The sequence below is a fragment of the Amblyomma maculatum genome, chromosome 3, assembly GCF_055883805.1.
Source record: "Amblyomma maculatum isolate TAMU_Amacu chromosome 3, ASM5588380v1, whole genome shotgun sequence".
NCBI classification, from domain to species: domain Eukaryota; kingdom Metazoa; phylum Arthropoda; class Arachnida; order Ixodida; family Ixodidae; genus Amblyomma; species Amblyomma maculatum.
In genome coordinates, this window is record NC_139346.1 from 13,890,725 (window position 1) to 13,911,845 (window position 21,121).

The 21,121-nt window shown below is 45.5% G+C and overlaps 1 long non-coding RNA gene across 2 annotated transcripts; it reads right to left on the reverse strand.

Moving 5' to 3' along the window:
- Positions 1–1,586: 1,586 nt before the first annotated feature.
- On the reverse strand, positions 1,587–13,278 carry LOC146194252 (uncharacterized). Of its 2 annotated transcripts, XR_014705848.1 has the most exons (5): positions 13,157–13,278; positions 12,730–12,836; positions 11,567–11,658; positions 4,855–4,905; positions 1,587–2,307 (listed from the first exon to the last, which is right to left on the reverse strand). It is a non-coding gene; the product is annotated as an uncharacterized LOC146194252 (long non-coding RNA). The 2 variants fall into 2 exon arrangements; XR_014705849.1 differs by lacking the exons at positions 1,587–2,307; positions 4,855–4,905 and adding an exon at positions 3,929–4,317.
- Between the last annotated feature and the right edge of the window lie 7,843 nt (positions 13,279–21,121).

A 21,121-nucleotide genomic window follows, 5' to 3' on the forward strand; every position in this document is an offset into this window, starting at 1 on the left:
TCAGAAAAAATAAACTGGAACAATTGGTTAGAAAAGCTACCCTTGCAGCATCCTTCTTTGGCTGTGCCTTAAGCGCGGCTGCACAAGAGGAGGACAACAAAGAATGTACTGGGCCGGAGGCACGTGCTGCCACAGCTCAGTAGTTTGGTTATGCCTTAAAATGTGTGGGAAGCTTATATTTCCCTGCGACCTAGAGCACCACATCTACAACTGATTGCCTAGGACTAGAGGATGACTGAAGCCGGCACCTGCTCTACAGAGCCGCTCTTACTCTCGCAGAACGTTTCATCATTGCAACTTTGCCTTCCACCCTTCTGACCCCAGAACCCGCAAATGTGGTTTCTCCAGATTGAGGCACAACTCGGCCCTTACCGTTAGAGGTGTGCGAAGGCTCGGTTTAGCCCAAAAGCTCGTACTCTGGCCGCTCAGAAGCTCTGTGCCTCAAGCTTGGGCGAGGCCAGGCCGGACACACCAATCCAGAGTATTCACAACTTTTTTAAAGGCACGAATATGGTTGTGGTGTGCTAGGCGTCACAATACAGCAGTATTTTGCAGCATCCTTCCCACACAAGAGTGTGTGAATTCTCTATACAGATGTTTATGCACCTTTACACCACACACCCCTGGCATGAACAGATCTTTGCTAGCTGTCAACGACCAAGCAGAAGGGCTGCTTGTGGGCTATCAAATTTTGACTTTTCTCTCTTCCTCTTCGGCAGATGTTTAGGTATCAGTTTCCAGATTCGCGGTATGCTGTCAGCTCTTCCACATCTGTTGTGCCAGGCCTCAACAAGCCTCAGTAGAAATGGGCCGTAGCACCTAGTCAAAGCATCTGCGGTCCACGACCTTGTCGGTGCCATGAAAGACACGCAGTGAGCAAGATAAGCTTACCGAGTACTTGGCCACAGAATCAACCCCTTGCTCAGAGGCCGCGTGTTTTTGGTGAAGTGAGGAAACCATGTACCTAAATCTTTCCTTTCTTGCTAAGAACACATTATTCATTGCAGCCACAAGTTACAGCAGTAAAAAGAACTTCAGCGTTGCTGGATTCACAATCCAGGAGTGCCACAAATGTCTTAAGCATTCATCAATGCATAAATTGTTCTTGCGTAATAATATAAAAAAATTAATATAATTCTATGTTGTGCTGTGCCTCTATATATTCTACAAATTTCAATCTTAAACGCGACAACTGAGCATTTCAAGGTCAACTCATTATTTGGAAATTATTTCTTTCTGTATCATTCTGGGCCAGACCAGGGCCTTAAAGGGCCATTAAACAATATTTCCTCTAATATTCTAGTGAAAGAAATTTATAGAGATGGTCTTTGTGAGTATTTGAGTCAAATTTAAACACTTTGCGTGGAGACAATTGACAACTAATTTTTAAAAAGTGCTCCTGGTTAAAGCTCTCAACTGATTAGGGCGACATGTTCCCCCGCGCAAACCTCCATCGGGGCTTGCTGGTTGTGCCCGCTCACTGGAGAATGGAACGTGGTGGGGTGCCGTCTCAGCTTGTTTTCTTTTTTTTTTTTCTTCCGTGGCGGCGTGCGTCAGGTTAAGCGTGCGTCAGGTTAAGCGTGCAGAGGACGAGCGCCATTTCAGTCGCCAATATTTTCGGTATTACTGACACTAGCATAAAAATTTGTGTGTTGCAAAGAGGACTGATAGGATACCTATATCTAGAGTGCGTTTTCTAGTTTTCGTAAATAGCTCTTCGTGGGCCCTTTAAGTCTGAACACGTTGCCATGCCAGACTCTGGTCTGTAACACAGATTCCAAGCTAGCTCGGGCTCAGAATTTCGGCCCGTGCACATCTCTACTGACTGCATCACCTCACAAGGTGATTTAGTACAATCATGTCGTATCTGCGCTCTCTCCTGACATGATCAGTGACCTGCAGGATATTCTTATAAACTCATGGGAGATGCCCTCATCAGCACCTCAAGACCAAAGTACCCGAGAGAACTATGGCGTAAGAACGCTCTCACCTACAGCAGCTCCTTACTGGTGGACCTTGACGACTGTCGCCTTTCACAACTGCTTCACCAGATTTGGCAGCTCCTCGGTGAGGACTCACCACCCATGTTCCGCTGCTTCGAGAGCTCTTCTTCAGCTCTTGCTGATGCCCAAGCATCTGCATCTTGCCTTCCCAGCGGCCAGTGACACAACCATGGAGCTGACCAACCAGGTTCATGAGGTGGCCTTCCAGCAAGCCACAGCTGTCTCACCACTGGCAGACTCGGCAATTTCCTGCCTCGAGGCCTGTACTGATGAGCTTACTACCTCAGTTGACACACTCAGGAGCCTGTCCCAAGAGACCATTCACCATATTCCAGTCACCACTTTCCATCGCGCACAAAGAGCCATAACTTAACACTGCTGGTATGACTGGCAATTCCTACATCCTGCCACTAAGTGCATGTCTCGTGGTTGGGAAAAACCCCTCAAGACCATTAATGGCAACTCGTGGCTCCCCAATGCGGCCACCTTTCGTGGTTTGGTTTGTGGGGTTTAACGTCCCAAAGCAACTCAGGCTATGAGAGACGCCGTAGTGGAGGACTCCGGAAATTTCGACCACCTGGGGTTCTTTAACGTGCACTGACATCGCACAGCACACGGGCGCCTTCCTTTTCGCCTCGATCGAAAAGCGGCCGCCGAGGCCGGGAGTCGATCCCGCGTCCTTGGGAACAGTAGTCGAGTGCCGTAACCACTGCGCCACCCCGGCGGGGTCCTTTTGTGGTAATTGACAAGACCTGTCATAATCCGTTCCTTGTCAACAATGGTGCAGAGGTCAGCGTGATCCTTAAAAAAAAAAAGCCATCTTGCCTAGCTGGCGGGGCAATCGCAACGGGCTGCCATCCCTTCGACCATAGAGACATATAGACTTCGCTCCCTCACCCTCAACTTGGTACCCTGCCACACATTTTGATGAGTGTTCGTCATCGCTGATGTTGACCCAATCATCAGCGCATATTTCTTATCGTACTTTCACTTGGGCTTCATTCAGCATGCAGCTCGACAGACAGCTTCACTCGGCTGTCTATATCTGGCGTCGAGTCTAACCTTGTCCCCACTGGCATCGGCATGCTGATACCATCACCTTCTTTGAGAACATCCCGGTGTGATTTCAGTAACTGGCAAAGCGTTTAAATCTCACCCAGCCACCAAAGCATATGGTGTGACCACCACCACCAGCACGATCACATCTCTTGTTTGCTGGTCACCTGCTAAACGGGAGTTCAATCATGATGCAACTCGACATTATACACCCATCATCCAGCGCATGGGCTTCATTCCATCTCATATCTAAAAAAAGATCCAAGTGACTGGCGTCCGTGCGGTGACTATGAAGTGTTGAATGCCAAGACTGTCCACGACAGCTATCCACTGCTTCACACCACATCTGAATGGCTGCCCCATTTTTAACAAAGTGGACCTGGTTAGGCACATCACCAGATACCCACTGTGTTTGCCAGCATACCTAAAGCAGCCATCACAACTGCATTTGGGCTGTTAGAGTATGTGTGGATGCCCTTTGGACTTCAGAACCCAACTCAAACCTTTCAGCAGTTCATTGCCAAGGTCACAAGAGGCCTCCCAGCTGTGTTTGCATACACCGATCATTGATGTATGCGAACACAGTCAGCAATATGTCTATAGATAACGAGAACTACCTGCGTGCAGTTTACAGCACCTCCAACAGCACGGCCTGGTTGTGAATTCTGACAAGTGCGTATTCGCCGTTTTCATGCTCACTTTTTGAGCCATCACAACTTATAGCTGAATTGCCAATTGCTAATATTTACTTATTTGTCAACTTTTGCAAGAGTGAAATTCTCGCGGGAACAAAAAAAAAAAAATTCCTTTGCAGGGTTCGACTGCATGTGCTCCACACTTTGACGGTTGAAAATGAAACTTGCAGTGCTCCGCAACCATTATGATCTGCTGAAGTGGACTAAAGCATAAGTCAATGCAATGGGTGCCAGAGGTTTATATGTGAAATACCCCATTTTTACTTTCAAATGAGGAAGTGCTTACTGAAGAGTTCGAGGAAGAGAGAGATGCGTGCAGACTGTTCTGGGCTTTGGGCCGTTTGCTAGCAGCCTTCATTATTCAAACGTTGACCTGTATTAAACCCATTTCATCCGCTACATTTGGTGGAGGTGCTGGGTAAAACATCCTGGGAATCCAGCCAGTGCCTCGTTGCAGCCGCCATGTGGCAGGTGTTTGCCACCTTTATCTTCTACCATCTACCATCCATAGCTACCATCCAAGCGACGCAGACTCAGGAACAGTGAGCTGAAGAGACGACGACCTAGAGATCAGCAAAGCGGCTCAGAACGGCTCAGCTTACTGAAGTGAGCCGGCTCATTTGAACGGTTCACCGGCTCACTTAAGCCTGGGTCGCTCAGGAGCGAACAGTGGTCTATTGGAGAGAGAGAAAGCCAACTCTGCCTCTCTCTCATTCACTGATACGCACCCATTCGACCTCCCGAAACTTAACGAAAGCGTGGAAATATTTGTGTGTCCATCCTATCTCCCCTAATGGTGACTACAAAATCTCAGTAAACAGCAACATCCATATTTTTTAAGGCTCGATTCTTACTCTTTATGTCCACTTTATGTCCACGAAGTCCAAGAGAGGACTTCGTTCTTTTGGTACCCTATCGTTTCAAAATTATCTGAATAACATTGGCCATCATTAAACACACTGAGAATTATCCTTAATAAATACTTCGGGCCATCAATCTCTAGCCCAAAATCTCTTGTGGACTGACTGTTAACAAATACTGATAGTGACAATGTAGACAGATATAGATAGTGAATTATAAATATAGAGAAAGCAGATTACCTGATTCGAGGTCCCTCTTATATTCCCGGAGACAGTGAACTCAGGAGGAGCCTGAAGTATAAATGCATCATTTTTTTTAATGCAGTGTGCGCTTTGTAGCTCGAGTCCGCGTTAGTCCTTTTTCACTTTCTAAATCCCCCCTCCCCCCACATGCTTTCTCTAGCTGATTCGTTTTTCGTATATTCCTTTAACCCTGTTCAACTTTGCGACAGTTTTTCTCAATGCCCACAGCTCTCAGCGCCCCGGCTTCTCCCACTGCTTCCTTTATTCCTGGCAACAGGTTTCTGGCCCAGTACCCTAACCCAAACTTGTTCAACCTTCCTGTTTTTGCCGCCACATACATACACCGACCGTATTTAATTCATTCATTCATTTTGTATCTACTTCAAGCCGAATCGCTCGCCATTCATGCTGTGAAGTGTGGTTTTAATTTTCATAAAGCATCTGTTCCCGTTTTGAGCACACGACGCTCTGCAGTCAGTGCTGTTCATGACTGAACCAGATATTTTTTTTCTGCTGGGTTGGCTGCGAAAGGGGCCATGCATTCCACATTCGCCCTGTTGTAATGCAGCTTGAGAAAACTATACATAGCAATTATTGAAAGCAAAACAAAAGACGCACAAAAACAGCGGCTATCACCCGAAGCATACACACATTGCGGCTGCCAGGTCGCCGGCGCGGAGCCTCGACACGGCGCCGAAGCAGCCGACCAACTACGTGCGAAGGATTGTGCAGACAGCACACTTTTTTCTTTTCTTTATATGCCGGCCCAATCCACCTGTGCCTGACCACTGGAGTTGCTTTCTCGTACTGCTAATAGATGGCGCTAAAGTAGCAGCAAACAGAAGACCTAACTCTGGCAGAACGGTTCCTAACAGCACTCCAAAAGAAACGCTGCTCACGGTTCCCGATGGCTCACTAGACCAGCGGCTCTCCAAAAGAACCACTGCTCACTAAGCGACTGCTCTCCAAAAGAGTGGCCGCTCAGTGAGTCGCCACTCATTCTCGCTCTTTTAAAAAAGCGGCTCGGTCAAAAGACAGTCGAAGGCGAGATGTTTGCGAGGAAGGGCGGGAAGCATGGCCTCAGAGATCACCCCCGCAAGCGTGAGGATGATCCCGGAGGCAATATGGGACAGCAGACACTTTCTCACAACACTAATAGATGGCGCCGAATTCAGAGGATAGGGAGCCTACGTGTTGCGCCGCGGCGCCCGGCTTAGGGTGGTGACATCTCATGCTAGGGTTCCCTATTTTGGCTAAAAACGGCAGTCAGGCTTGGTGGGCCGCCATGTTGGTTCCCAGTTAGTGCGGAAGCACTTAAGCAGGTATGACAGCGATACATCTATAAAGGATGATCATGCACAATGAAGAAAAAATACAGGACTCCGTCGCGCCGCAAAGGAGTCCTTTGTTCCCCTTACTTTTTCTTTCTTGTCAGTGTCGAGACTTCCCACAGTATTTGGTTTCTAGTATTTGGTTTCAGTATTTAATTTCTAGGGAGCTTCGCAGGACAAAGGCTATCGATCGAACGGAGCTTCAAAGCAGTGGAGAGACTGCTAGAGGTTTTGGAGGATATGCAGGAGGTGCGCCTGCCAAAGACACCCTAAATCTGCGTACCAGGCTATTAATCGAAGGCTGAAAAGAGTGGGCATACTGAATAGGGTTAATAAAATCTGTCGTGCTCCAAGCAGTTAAAAAGGCAAAGACACCAGACCTCTCCCAGGCCTCAAAGAGCAGAAGCGGCTTGGTGCCTGAATATCCAAGAATGATGAGCGGACAGCACACAGGGGTGCAACAGCTGCACCAATTGCATATTTTGATACGGCTACATATTTCTGCACCAAGCTGTGCATTAAGCGTGAAATTTGCGCCATGCTGTGCCAAAATGCCCCGACTATCCACAAAAGTTTGCCATACTCAGTAACAACTTTCTGCGGCCGTGATATAACCAATCACGATGCTTCAGACACTGTAGCATGCGTCACTGGCATTTTAGTTTTATTTTGAGATGGCATCATGGCATTCCAATGGCTACTCATATTTTCTTTGCATCCATGTGCTTTCACCGCTTTCCAGTTCAGTCACTGTCTATGCGCTGAAGGAACCCTATAACGCAAGTGGGCTGTTTGTGACAAGGCACCACTGCTACTATTGCTTCCGTGGTGGGCCGTAGTGGTACTTGTGATTTTGGAGCAATACTTCAACCCTGCATTTTAAGTGCTGCATGTTTTTATTGGATGTATCTTAGTTTTTTATGCGGCTCATGGAAGTTTTCGATATCCTGTTGGTTCATTCATGTATACTAAGGTTATTTTTATACTGTCTTGTCGATAGACTCACTTTCCCATCATCAGATAGTGTAGGAGGTGGCTTCTGTGTTTCATCATCAGCCTGACTATACCCACTGCAGGGCGAAGGCCTCTCCCATCCACTTGACCCCTGCGAACTTCTCAACCTCATCCGCTGCCCCCTGCTACGCTTTCCTTCCCTTGGAATCCAGTTTGTTACCCTAAGCGACCATCGGTTATCCTCTCTTCGCATTACATGTCCTGCCCATGTCCATTTCTTCTTAATTTCCACTAGAATGTCGGTAACTTGAGTTATTTCTCTGACCCACTCTGCACGCTTCCCATCTCTTAATGTTACCCCTACCATTTTTCGTTCCATAGCCCTCCGAGTTATCCTCAACTTAAGTAGAACCCTCTTGGTTAGCCTCCACGTTTCAGCCCCATAGGTGAGCACAGGTAAGATGCAACTGTTGCATACTTTCCTCTTGAGTGATACCAATAAGCTGCTAGTTATAATCTGCGAGTGCTTGCCAAATGCGCTCCATCCCAATCTTATTCTTGTTATTTCCTTTCCATGGTCCGGGTCTGCGGTTACTACCTGTCCTATGTAGACATATTCGCCTACTACTTCCAGTGCTTCGCTACCTAACATAAACTGTTGTTCCTTCCCGAGGCTGTTGAACATTACCTTAGTCTTCTGCATATTGATTTTTAAGCCTACCTTTCTACTTTTCCTGTCTAAGTCATCAATCATTATTTGCAGTTCATCCCCCGAGTTACTTAGCAAGGCAATGTCATCAGCAAATTGCAGATTACTGAGGTATTCTCCATCTACCCTGATCCCTAACTGCTCCCATTCCAAGTCTCTGAATACTTCCTCTAAGCAAGCTGTGAATAGTACTGGGGAGAGCGTGTCTCCTTGTCTAACACCTTTCTGTATGCAGATCAATTAAGGGGAAATGTGGGTGCTCGTTATGATACATGAAGGAAAGAAGCCAACAGTCGGCGAGGCCAAGGAAAGCGTTGGGGATCAAGAGCGAGGGCGAGCACCCACATTTCCCCTGCTTTCGCCCTCGCTCTTGATCACGTTCTACGTGACGCTGGCGGTAACAAAGGACGTTCTACGTCCGCCGCTATGGCTGAAGGTGGCGCTGGTGAACACTCTCAAGGTTCGTATACAGACAACATAAATACCCAAGCAAGTAGCAGGGGGGACAGCGGCCGATGTAGCTCAGTTGGAAGAGCACCGGACGCGATATTCGGAGGTCGTGGGTTCGGTCCCCACCATCGGCACGTTGTTTTTTCTTCTACTTTGTGTTTAATTATCTTTCCCCTAAACAGATTACATTACTAATTTCTGTGATTATCCAAGTAAACATAAAAAAAAAAGACGAAGTACCATCCCCAACGCTTTCCTTGGCCTCGCCGACTGTTGGCTTCTTTCCTTTCTGTATGGGAATTTTGTTACTTTTTTATGCAGAACTATGATTGTTGTGCACCCACTAAATATATCTTGCAGCACTTTCACGTACGACTCGTCTACCCCCTGATTTCGCAATGCCTGCATCACCGCCGAAGTTCGTGCTAATACAACTGGAGGTGGAACATGTGAAATTTATTTCGAACATCAGAAGGTCGAGAAACGCACAGCAGCCTAGCTATTGAATTCCATAATGCCGTAGTGGAGCCCAAGACTGCCAAAATAACATTTATGCATGCTGCAACATTGAAGTACTATAAGGTATGCATTGTGCATGAAATACATAACCTAATAATCGTCCACCTCTCCTTAATCAAAATATTGTGTCAAAGCCACCGCCAGTCCACAAGAAGTATAATTTACAAGCCGAAGATGTGCTCGCTTGTCAGTTTTCTTTGCTTAAAACTTGCTTTCGGCATTTGCCATTTCGCCTTTTGGTCGGCGTTTCTTTTTGTCTGTTTCTGTATTTGCTTTTTAATCAACATTTTGTCTTTGCACTGCGCTCGCTTCTGGACACAGGCTGATCGCAGTCACAGCTTCAAATTAAGCTCTTTCGGAGCTGCCCTCGCACGACACGAGCTGTGGATTTCGCAGAGAGTAAAACAATGTTTTTTGAGCCTTGCAAGCAACATAAAGTCCCATGATTAAGGTTGTCAAACCGTGCTAAATGAAAAAAAAAAAGAAAAGGCATATTCTCTAGCTTTTTTTATTTAGCCTCTTCAATTTTATGATTCACATTTTTGTGTGTGTGATAGCATGCCTAGCAGTACAAAAAGCTTATTTACAAAAATAAATACACGCAGCATCGGTGATAGGTGGCCTTTGCTAGATTTCCTTTGGATCGCATTCATACAGTCCGATATTCACACCTCTTCATTCTTTTGTGCCGAAAGCAAAGTTCTTCCATGTTTAACAGCTCCAAAATTTGAATTAATTTTTTTTTCTTGTGAGCTGCTCCAAATATGAATTTTATTGCTCTAAAACGAAGATTTTGCTGCTCCAAAAATCGCTACAAATCTTATTTGAGCTTTTGCACCCCTGAGTACATCCTTTTAATGAACCACAGTGTGAGTAATCAGTAGTCTTTCTTGAATGGTTAGTAATAGTGCTGGCTCACTATTTCCTTATCTCAGCATCATTCCACATTACAGCAATGTGGTGGGTTCGACTTCCACTTCCAATTTTCTCAAATGTGTACCAGCTATGGCCCAGCCTGGTGCTTGGCTTACCAGGGCTCATGGCTTAGGAAAGGAGGAAAAAGGAACTGCATATGGGCTTCTGCTGCACGAAGCGGACTTAGGGTTGTCTAATGGTGGAACGAATCATGACTTTTGGTTCATGACCCTTTTCCTGAAGTGAACTAGAATACCTTTCCCAAGCATCTTATCCCAGAAGAGCCCAGAATCAGGCCGGGTAAAATCTTGTACCCACCAGCACCAGGATCGGAACTGGTACCTCCTGAATGTGAGGCAGATTCTGTCACAAGGCCATCATGTCTTGGTGGGGTAGTAGCCCTTGCTCGGGTTCTCGTTCTAATGGTGCTCAACGTGGCTTTGGAAGATCTTAAAAAATCTTAATGATCGTTCATGAATTCAGAAAGGCCTTGGTCAAAGGTGCGCTGGTGTATGCAGTACATTTTCGTTTTTTTTTTTTTTTTTTTTTTTTTTTTTTTTTTTTTTTTTTACAGAGCACTTGGGGTGGATTCACACACCAGATCCGTGTCATTTCGTGATGATTATGGTTAAAGGATAATACTAAGTTTGTTCTTGAAAGAACTGACCAAGCTAGAAAAAATTTCATTGCAAGAAGACATCAGTAAAAAAAAATAATATACACTGGGACGAGCTGTCTGAAATTTTCAGGAAATTCATAGCTGTGCTTTTTATTTCTGAAACTTAGCCATTGTCAAATATGTTAAACTAGCATGTAGAACAATGTTTCTGTAACACTGATAGTCTTTACCTGAACACACTCACACACACACAAAAACTGGATCGGTGAAATTTTGTGTTTAGCTCTGCACAAATTTAGTTAAGCGGCAACAAATTTCATGGATATATATTTTATAGACAAACAATGCCATGAAAACTAAAAGAGCAGTGGGCAATTAGATTATGTACTGACCAAAAATATTTTGTCATTTTTGTTTTCTTGGGGTATTGTACTAAACTTAAATCTAACATATTGGACCAGCCAAAGACACAGGAACACAAGAAAAAGAAATGCTGCGCATTCAGAAGGTACCAGGTTTGATTCCAGGTGCCGCCAGGTACTCAACAGTTTTCCAACTGGTACAGGATCCAACTGGTACAGGATCCAACTGGTACAGGATTTCCCCTGACCTGATGCTTGGCTCTTTTGGGGTGAAATGCTTTGGAAATGGGTCTCAGACCAAACAGTGTTGTCCCATGTACTTCTTTGTATTGAGTTCCCATGTCCTTGGCTTCCCATGTCCATGTCCAGCAAGTTAGGTTTGCACCAACTGGTCTACACTATGTAAAAAAATATATATCAGGAAGCACTACAGATATGTCTACACTATGTAAAAAAATAGATATCAGGAAGCACTACAGATATGTCGCAATAATACTAGCTGTGCCCCCCCCCCCCCCCCCCCCCCCCCCCCCCCCCCCAACAGGGTAGGCACCTAAATTCACCCCTGCTACTGTGGTAAATATGCTCTTAATGACCTCATTGGATTTTCTCCCTGTCCATTGCCCGGACAGACTGTTTCCATATTGGGACATAGATACATGCTTTAGTGAAGGCCTCCAGAAATTTCAACTACTTTGTCTTTAACTTTAAATGTGTGCCAACATCGCACAGTTCACGGCATTGCTTTTCGCCTCCATTGTAAAGGGACTGCCGCAACCAGGATTTCATCCTGTGTCCTTGGGTTTAACAATTGAGCACCCTAATCCTGTGCCACCGCAGTGGCTATTACCTATGTGGAGACGGAATCAAGATGATGGACAAAAGCTGCAAATCGCCTCCAAGGGATTCCTGTTTCAGCACACGCACCAGACAGGGAAGGGCCTGGAAATCAGAACAATGCAATAAATGCCGGCTCCTGGGAAAGGTAAGACATGAATGATCCCGCTGCAACTCAGAAGGAAAGTATAATGCTAGTAGCTGTCACATGGCACTCACATGGAAACATTTAATGTTCTATCAGTAAAATAAATGGGCCTCAACCAAAAAGAGCAAATAAAATTTGCCCCTAGTGTCTGCAGTGCATTTGCTGCTTGCAAGATAACATATCGGAAAGCGTGAATATGATTTGGCAGTGTAAACCAAAGAAGCACGGAGATGAAGAAATGATAAAACAAACTTGGCATTTCCATGCGCGCACCTTTCGTCCTTGGCCTGTTCGCACAGCCAAACCACACTGCAGTGGTGTGCCAGCTAGCCCATCAAAGCATGCTACTGGAAAGCTCTTCGAGCAATTATACAATTCTATTTTCTACCATGACAGGCCTACGTGGGCACTAGTATCTCCATATGGAACAGACTGGCTCAGCCTAGTCCCACCTTGTGCACCTGAATGCCCTCTCACTGTATTTGACAGCTACTGGAAAATATGCACCAGCATTTATTTTGTTAACATGCTACAGCTGAAAGAAGCGATTTCACCCGCTCTAGTCAGGAATACAAAAAGGATCTATATAATGGTCACAGAAATAGCACTGTCACTGAGTAGATTTGCTGGTGAACATTGAAAAACATTTCTTTTACCGTGCCCATGAACAGCAATTACCTTGTATGGTACACAAGACAATATACAGTCATAACTAGAAACAGAATTTGAATTCACCTAGAGTTGATGCAAAAATGTAATTAATATTATCACGCTTAGCTAAAATGTAGCTTAGCTAAAATGTAGTCGTATGACCGGGTTAGTCCTATCTAGTGGTCAGAACAGTCCGGCAGATATGTACTGGCACCCCCCCCCCCCCAACCCCCTCACCCTTTTCTACTGCTTTGGCTGTCACGGTGCTGACCGAAATGCATGCCCAGTGCCAGCTTCATAAATAAGGTCACTTCGATTTCATATAGTAGCGCTCTTGTGGAGCAACCTGTTTTTGCCAGCACACATTTTGTACCCACCTTTCATGAGGCACAAGGCATTCATAGTGCAGGAGAGCCCATGAGCAGAAGCTGCGACGTAGCCAAGATCCCAAAATCACTGTGCAGCAAGAGTATTTCGGCACACACTGAAACAAAAAATAGAAATGGTTGCTCTTGCTAAGACAGGGCTATTCGGGAGCAAAACGGAGGCGCACTCGAAAATGAGCCGCCGGCGACCGATCGAAGCACGGGTATTGAAGGGACTGCTTCCTGGCGCACGGAGCTTCGTAGATCCTCTACGCTTCACTTGAAGCCACCGACTCACAGCAAGATGGCGCAAAAAGAATTGAGATCACTTAGCAATAATGCATCGATGCAGCAAGCTGTAACGTGAGAAGAGCGGCGCCATGAGGAAAGTACGGGATGCCACTGTAAGTGTTTTGCGCTGCATTTTCGCTGTACTTACGAAAGTCTGAAGAAACTTGCAAGGATGGGTGCCGCCCAGTCTATTTTGCAGAATACATTCCAGTCTGGTCAATCTGAAACACGGCGCGAACAAGCCTCCCGCTTGCTTGTACGACTGCGCGCCAAAATTGAAAAGGAAAAAAAAAAAAAGCACCTGCGGCTGCGGAGGCGGCGATAAAAAAAAACGTCTGGGTACGAGAGTACACGCGAGCAAAAAACAAAAGGCCGAGGCTAGCGACACGGCCGTGGCAGCAGCCGACCCCACACACGTTTTCCTGCTGCCACGCACGGAAATACGTCACACTCACGTGACCCGCGCATGATGACGTCAGTGGATGCGCGCTTCCGTTTAAAATGGCGCTCTGCAAGTGTTCAGCCGAGTAGCGTTTCATCTGTGTGATATTTGCTCGTCATAGCTTTAAAGGTGTTAATTTTGTTGCGGCGGTGTTAATTATTGCTATTGGTACGCATGAGCTATTTTGTGTTGTGAGTTGTGCGGTAAAGGCGAAGTGTTGCACGCGCGCAGCGAGAAGAACAGTCAATTGCTGCGTTCCTGTCTCGTGTAAGATACTACATATTTTGGCGACGAGGATGTTAGCTTAAACCAGGACCTCGGCGTGGACTGCTGGCCGTCTATCATGAGCTTTTCAGGTCTTCAGCCGCCTCCGCCCTTCCGTGGGAGTAATGGTGGCTGGCGTTCCACAACTACATGCTGGCGTCTGGTGCCTCCACTAGATACCTCCACACTTCTGCTAACCGGAGAGGGCTATCCTGCCAGCGAATTTTCTACACATTGTCGCCGTCGTCCACTTCAGCGCCTACCGCTGCTGCCTCACACTCCGGTGACGATGCTATCTTTATACTGGCGACGCATTACAAATATTCCGTAAATGTGATCGCCGCACGCCACCGTTTTCACTGCCGAGTACAAACTGCCGGAGAGATAGCATATGAGTACACATCGCTGCCCTTCGCAGCCTTGTCGGCGACTGCGGTTTTGGGAGCTTCGCGGACATCATCAGGGACCAGCTGGTGAAGACCATTAGTCACTATTTCAGTAACCGCCATCTCCTTCTTGACTCTGTCGCGCTAGACAGTGCTAGCAAGCTTCCTGTGAAGCAAAGGAGCTGTCAGAAGAGGTCGCTCCAGTAGAGCGCGTGGGATGCGAGTGCACATCAGAACGGGTCCTTCAGGTCCCTTGCATCAAATGCAGTTGCCACGTATGTAAATCTTCATCTGCACTTCCGGAGTGTTCGTGCTATCGCTGCGGTTCTCCTGCCCACTTGGCGAACGACTCCACATGGCAAGCTCGCAAACGAAAGTGTCTTCGGTGCGGCGAAGTGGGCTATTTGGCATCTGTCTGCAAGTCGTCTGATCGTTCTAGTGAAGTGCAGAAAGTCGAAGATGATTCTTCCAGCAGTGCTGCTATTGTTCAGGTCTCTACTGTTCCTCTGCAACCTGTTGCTTTGCCAGGCAAGCTTTGGGATAAGCCTGCTATTGACATCGTGGGCCGTTTCGACCAAGCTCCTAGTAACTGTCGCTTTGCAATAACATTCATTGACTATTACAGTAAATGGCCGGAGGCTTCTTTCACAACTGCCACAGTTCAAGAATTGCTTCTAGGTACATTTGTTCACGAGGATTACCCTGAAGAAATTGTGTCGGATCACGGACCACAATTTTCATCCTCGGGGTATACGTAACTGCTACTCCTCAGTTTATGACCCTTAAGCCAATGGACTTGTAGGACAGTTTAATAGGGTTTTCAGGGCATATGCTCAGATGGCTCTTTGCGAGCGACGTGACCTACGTACCGCTATTATAACTGTGTCTACCACTGTGCGCCACATTCCACGACAGGAATCGCACTAGCCATCCTAGTTCATGGCCAGATGCCTCGCATAAGACTTAACGTTGTGTGCCTGCCCGGATCAGTGCTTCTCGACTGATCGTACAAGAGCGCTGAAGCTCTATTGCCAGTGGCTAGAGCAGAAGCAAGCCAAATATAAGCTTTATGTAGGCCAGCGGAGTGGAACCAAGCACTATGACTTTCAGATTGGCGACTTATGTGCGAGTTTGCAAGCCGATTGTGTGAGGCAAGCTGGCTGCTCGGTTTCAGAGCCTCGAAGAGTTGTCGAGCGAATTGGACCAGTCTCACACCTGCTGAATGATGGGCGAGTGTGGCACTCGTCCAAATTATGAGCTGTTAGAAAAGCAGTTGTTCAGCGCCAACCTCCGCCCTCAGCTCTGATGGCTCTCCCTGCTAACATTTTGTTGCCCACTGACTGCACCCGAGTGTCGACCAGTCCACTACCAGAAACGCAGACCAGAGTCCAACCTCGCATAACCCCAATAACGCAGATGTTAGCCCAGGAACTTCCTCATTCCTGGCTTTGCCCAACACAGAACCGACAGACCCCTCTCAACCAAAGTGTGCCTCAACAGCAGCAACTACTACTCCTCTTCCTTCTCCCCGCAGAAGTAAATGTGAAAAGAAGCTTCCCGCAAGGTTTAAAAGACTGTGATGTATTAGAGGATATTTAGCCATTTGCCAGCAAGGTTTTTTTGTTTTTTTTTAAGTGCGGTGGAAATGTGATGAAGACGGTGTTGTTGCACATGTGTACGCAAGAAAACTAGGAAGTGAAATACAGAATGGCTGGAGAGTAGTCAATTGCTGCATTGCTGTCTTGTCTACGCTACAAGTTGCATTATGTTTCTTTGGTTCGAACCCGGGTGCTTCAGAACAGTAGTTGGTTATGTAAAGTGTTGCTCAATTCAGGTATAGGCATTTGGTAGGAATGAGCTAGTCTTTTGCATATATTACATAGCCCTTCTGGCCTTTTGTGCATATTGTCGCGCGCAAGATAAAGGGATGTTCCTTACTTTTGCTAACCTTCAAATAGTGTGTCGTGTGGTGGCTGCATGGTGACTAGGACAGTGAATTACGTTGACCAATATTTTTCATCATGTCGCAGTCACGATTTTGTACGAGCAGACAGAAATAGCTAAAGATGTTTGCACGGGGCAAATGACATCTATGTTCTCATTTACCAATTCACTTGACCGGTTAGCTTACGGCATTGTCGAGAGCAAGCCTTTGGCGTAAATCGCTTTCTTTGCCATTCTCCTGTGAGACCAGAACAAGTACACAGCTAATGTAAGCCAGACCACTCAACTTCTACACACAAACGATCTCGTTATAGGCAGGCACTGCATTGTGTATCCAAGGTGGTGAGGGAACCATATCTGGTAGACTACCAGTAGGCCTGTTCCTTGGCTGGAGTTGCAGAGGTGCTCTATTCAGCGCACCTACTGGAGGAATAGTCGAGTCTCCCCATTTTGGGCTGGAACTGACCTGCGACGCTATTTATTAGGACTACTTTCCACCAATAAGGTTATCTGCTTTTACTTCAGGTTTCCATGAAAATAATTAAATAGTGCTCCTTTGTTAAGGCGCTACACTGATCAGCTCCCTTTTTAACAGTGATCGGACGTTCCAAGAGCCTAAATGGGGAATGTTGCATACACATGCAGTTAAATTACTTAGCATTTAGTAAACATGTTTATTCAGTCATATTTTTTGACGTACTATGTCTAAATATTAAAACATCCTTGCAGCCAGTGGAATTACATTTTTTAATCAATAGCTTTATGGGTTGAATTCGTGATCGAACTGGACGAAAAGCACTACAGCTGTATACATTCCAGACCAACTTGTGCTATGAGCGACACTGTAGGGGAGGGCTCTGGATCATTTCGATCACCTTTAACTTCTTTAACAGGTACTGACTGTGCACAGTACACGGGTGCTATGCTTTCTGCATCAATTCAAACACGGCTGCCACAGCTCAAACCACTGTACCCTGGTTCAGTGGTTGAGCATCTTAACCACCGAGCCACTGTGGCGGGGTAAAAGTAAAAAAAGAGGTATATAAGCCTTGACTTTTTTCTTTGCACACACCATAGTTTATTTCATCCATGTCTCTGCTGTAACACCCTAAGTTTACTTCACTTGACAATAATGAATCAAAAGCCAAGACATTTGTGATAGCCACAGTTGCATATGCGCCGTAAAACCCCATATAGAATTCTGCGTATGGAGCCGCAACTTTAAACCCAAGCTCTAAGGCCATCTTAGCCCATGCAGTGCTGAGGGCACTGCTGCCACCCAGTCAAGTGATCTTGCAACTTTGGTGACAAGTTGCAAAGCTTGAACAGTTACTGTGCACTCCTAATGCACTGTATGCAATGACTATGGCGAAGGAAGGCGAGAGACGGTGGCAGGCGGGCACCATCTACAAAGCTATCCGATAGCCCCTTTCGGGACCTGACAGAAAGAACACTTTCATATAATGCCTCCTTCCTGGTAAGCATGTGAAGCTCTCATTGTTACAATTGTTTGTTTGTTTGTTTGTTTGTTTGTTTTTCTTTTGAATTATGTTTATGAAGAGCAGTTCTCTCCCCCATTTTTTTCTTTGTGCCACTCCACCGAGAGTACCATAATGGCAGACCCTGATTCTCTGCAAGAACAAAGAGTAGAGTTGCCTGGCACTTCCTATGATTTTGTTACTCTTCAGAAATGATTGCTTTTGTCGCAATGCCTCGTCTACTTACTCCCTTGGCTTTGGTATCTGTGACAGCACCTTTTGCATGACATTGTGGCCTATAAGGTTTGACAGCAGTAGTCAGTAAGCCAAGCACAGATTCCTCGTGAACTTTTACTAAAGCTTTCGTAGCACACTTGTTGCATGCAGGTTACCTGCATGGTTGGTCAAAGGACCCCATGCCTTGGGGTGTGCAGTTAAGCTGCACAATGGGGAACTTGTGAAGCAGCCAAAGTTTCTCAGGGAAGCAGACAAGACCCATCCTCACCTTACATACATCTTGAGCTTCGGGCTATTTGTGCCTCATAAAAGAGTCAAAAGATTGTGACCTATTATATACATTCTGCTTCATAAAGTGCTTTTAAATGGCACCTTCGTTTCTTAAGAAAGGTAGGACTTTTCAATAACCAAGATAAAGCAAAAACATTATGCCGAATTCAAATTTACTGCAAAAGCATGGGGTAAATAAAGATGTGAGGTATGTCTGATGCCGTGGCCTTTGTCTTCAACTATTTGTGGATGCCTCTTGCAGTTGGCAGGTGACATGAACAGGTGACTGAACAGGTCACAAGACCGCACGTCACGGTGGAATCGGCAAGTGCTGCTAACTTTAGCTTCGCCATTGAGATGGGAGGGTGAGATCAGAATCGCCTTTTGAGTCCCAGGCTAGACATGCTACCCTAGGTCACACAAGCACATTCATACAGCTTGGTTAAAGTTGGGCTTTATATCTATGTCACTCCCGGCAGCTTGAGCAACACACATTACGGCCCACCTCACAGCATGCCTCTGGCAGGTGGCATGGCTGGCCACTTTTCGGCTGTTTCTGTGGCATCATCTGTCTTAAATTTACCTGCCTTTGTGTTTGCTTACATTAAATGTGCGTGCGACATCAGCAGCGACATATGTTCTCATGTGGTTTAACCATGTAAACTGTCCTGATCTTCAATCTGCTTTAAAATAGCAGGCCTGACCCTTTGTGGCAGTTGTAAAATGCCGAGAAACTTGCGCTAAGTGATACAAGGAACAGCAGGCAAGAAGATACAAAGTCATCTACATACACCTTATATCACATATATCAAAATAAACTACGCCAAACTAGTGTTCTTGCTTGCTTTATTAAATTTCCCACATTAAAAATTTTTTTCAGGTGTATATAACAGCAAAAGAGCAGCATTTCTTCGTTACAGTACAGATCTAAGTATGATCATTTTTGCATTAACTACACTTACATTGAATACTTCGGCTCACAAAAAGACTGAGGTAGACCCTAAGTTCCATGCCGCGGCGACCCCTTTTGTGATGAGTAAACCAAGGCGCCCTTGGGTTGTGCGATGTCAGTGCACGTTATAAAACCCAGGTGGTTGAAATTTCTGGACCATTCTACTATGCTTTGAGACGTTAAACCCATTAACTAAAAAAGTAAACCCCAAGTGATCTTTCTTTACCCACACAGGAGTAGCACATTATACGGCTGAAAAGAAAGTTAACTGAATCACAGAAAATGTGAGCGCATACAGCTGTAGGTATAATAATCTACTGGTAGTAAATTTACTGCCAGCTGGTTCTTAAAAGGGCATGCATGTGTACACATACTGCTATGACAGGAAGCACACTTCTAAGCAGTAATAATTTTTTTTTAGTGCCTAAAGCTTTGAATAAACATGTGCATGTCTTTTGAGTGTCCTGCATATGCTGACGAGCGTGCATACTACGAACATAGCATAGAAAAGCTCTCCCCAGTGCCTTTAACAATGGGTATTGTTTTCGGTCTCTCAGCCTGCCCTAGGCAACAGAGACTCGCAACAAACTTTTTATTTACGTATTTGAAAGACATTGGACTTTTAGACAAACTAAGTTCACCTTGAATGTCACACTGTAGCATTTTTCACACTGTGAACTCTATAAGCACATTTATCGGACTATGCATTTCATCATTTCATTTTATACCATGACTCCACGATACACCTTAGAACGCACTTAATGGCTGCATTTTATCTCCCTCTTCATTTCTTTTAATCTCCTCAGGATTCTTTTTCCATCGTTACCTCCCGAATTCCCCTTCCTACACAGAGTAGCATGTCAGAGAAATTTAAACGACTAAAATCTCTGTTCTTCATTAAAGGGTCTCTCTCTGTGCATGTCTTTTGACCTTGTGGCCAGCAGGCACCACCACAACACTTTGAACTCGCACAGAGAACATACTTTTGTCGGCATAAAGGAATTTTTCAAGCTCACAAGACTTTTAGAATAAAAACAACCAAAGTAATATATATGTCTCTTTGTGTGCATTCTTGTGACAACGTACCAGGCACATGGACTCTTGTGAAATTGCTGCACCTACTGTCCACTGCTGTACATTTAAACACCCAGCACACCAATCCTGTTTTGATCTGTATTTTTTCATGTTTTTGAAATAGCACAAGTGCACTGGTCCACAGTCAACAGATGTGTAAGAATGCCCTTCCCGGTTGAATTGAGGCCTTTTGTAGTTACAGAGTCAGCACCTGTGACTCAAGTCCCAACATCAACTACAGTTGATGTCATGACACATAAGCCAAGGTGGGGCTCATTTCTAGAAGAGTCAGTATTTTAGTCCACATGGGCATGCCTGCTACGAGCAATGATGAATATGTTTTGAAAATGCCCAAATATTGCAGACAAGAAAAGCATGCTCTGCAAAGTCTGCATTAACCGTGCCCATGACATGGACGAGCAGGGTCATGTTTTTCTAGTGAAAGTAGCAAAGGACAATTAAGTTCGGCTCAGTGACTACTTTTATTTCTTGAAGTACTGGGGAAGGTGGAGAGGTTCTGGTTGAAAACAACATATATGAGGCAACACAAGCAGAAGTGCTTTTAAACTGATGAAGAAAGTATACTGAAGTTCTTTTGGACAGCAATAGAAAATGAATTGACTGGTTCTGTTCAGAATTTGTGGTAGTAGCACAGCACAAAAGGGTAAACAAGGATCAATATATTTCTAGCATCATCCTGACATTTCAACAACTCATTTGGCATCCTAGACAATATGACGAAATATTTACAGCTATATGAGAAAAGTTATATGAGAAAGCTATATTTTACGAATTAACAGTTAACTAAAATGTAAGCATGTACAACAAGGCAGTACATGAAGTCCCGGCAGCCCATGACATGAAATAAAATACAGTGATGATCATCTGCCCTGGTGCTTCTCTGCAGTGCACAGGTACAGAGGGGCGAAGCATACACAACAAACGGTGTGCTAGCATACAGGCAGGCTGTGCCTAAAACAGCTGAAAGCAACAACGATGCACTTACATATGAAGGCCAGTTCTCGGGAAAGCAACATAAAAAAAGAATACTGCAACAGCGAGTAGC